At 27.6% G+C, this 660-nt stretch overlaps 1 pseudogene; it reads left to right on the top strand.

The window, feature by feature from the left end:
* The first annotated feature begins 257 nt into the window (after positions 1 to 257).
* Positions 258 to 367, top strand: LOC116643315 (annotated as a pseudogene).
* Positions 368 to 660: the final 293 nt, after the last annotated feature.

Here is a 660-nt window from a genome sequence, read left to right as displayed (position 1 = left end):
GTCTGATCTTAAAAGATGATCAAGAGGAATAAATGTCCAATGTTTAAATTCTAGGACCTAAAATAAATATTTTAGAAAGACTCTCGTCTTTTGTTGATTGCTAAAATACACCACGTAATGTCACTTCCTCACCACTTAATTCACTGTTAAGAAATAATTTCTTGAAAAGAATTGGTTTGTCTGACAAAGATGGAAGGTCTACTGAAATAGGCATTATATATAACATATATATACAATATTTGTATATATTGTAAACAGTACAATATCACTTTGGCAGCACATATACTAAAATTGGAACGATACAGAGAAGATCAGCATGACTTCTTACATTGATGACACACAATTTTGTGACATGTTCCATATTTTTGGTATAAATGAAAGTTAAGAGAGTAAATCCTGAGTTCTTATCACAATGAAAATAATTTTTTGTAACTATATGAGATAATAGATGTTAACTAAACTTGTGGTAATTATTTCATGATATATGTAAATCAAATTATTATGCTATACATCTTAAACATATGCAGTGTTGTATATCAATTACATCTCAATAAAACTGGAAATATAGATTGATTATGCCACAAAAGCACAAACTGAAAGGTAAAAATAATAATAGCAACAAAATAATGTTAGTCTATTTTGTTGAATACTGAGTTAGTA

Source organism: Phoca vitulina, unplaced genomic scaffold (assembly GCF_004348235.1).
Source record: "Phoca vitulina isolate PV1807 unplaced genomic scaffold, GSC_HSeal_1.0 scaffold25, whole genome shotgun sequence".
Taxonomy (NCBI): Eukaryota; Metazoa; Chordata; class Mammalia; order Carnivora; family Phocidae; genus Phoca; species Phoca vitulina.
Note: the sequence above shows the minus strand (reverse complement) of the source record. Positions and strands in the feature narration are given on the sequence as shown.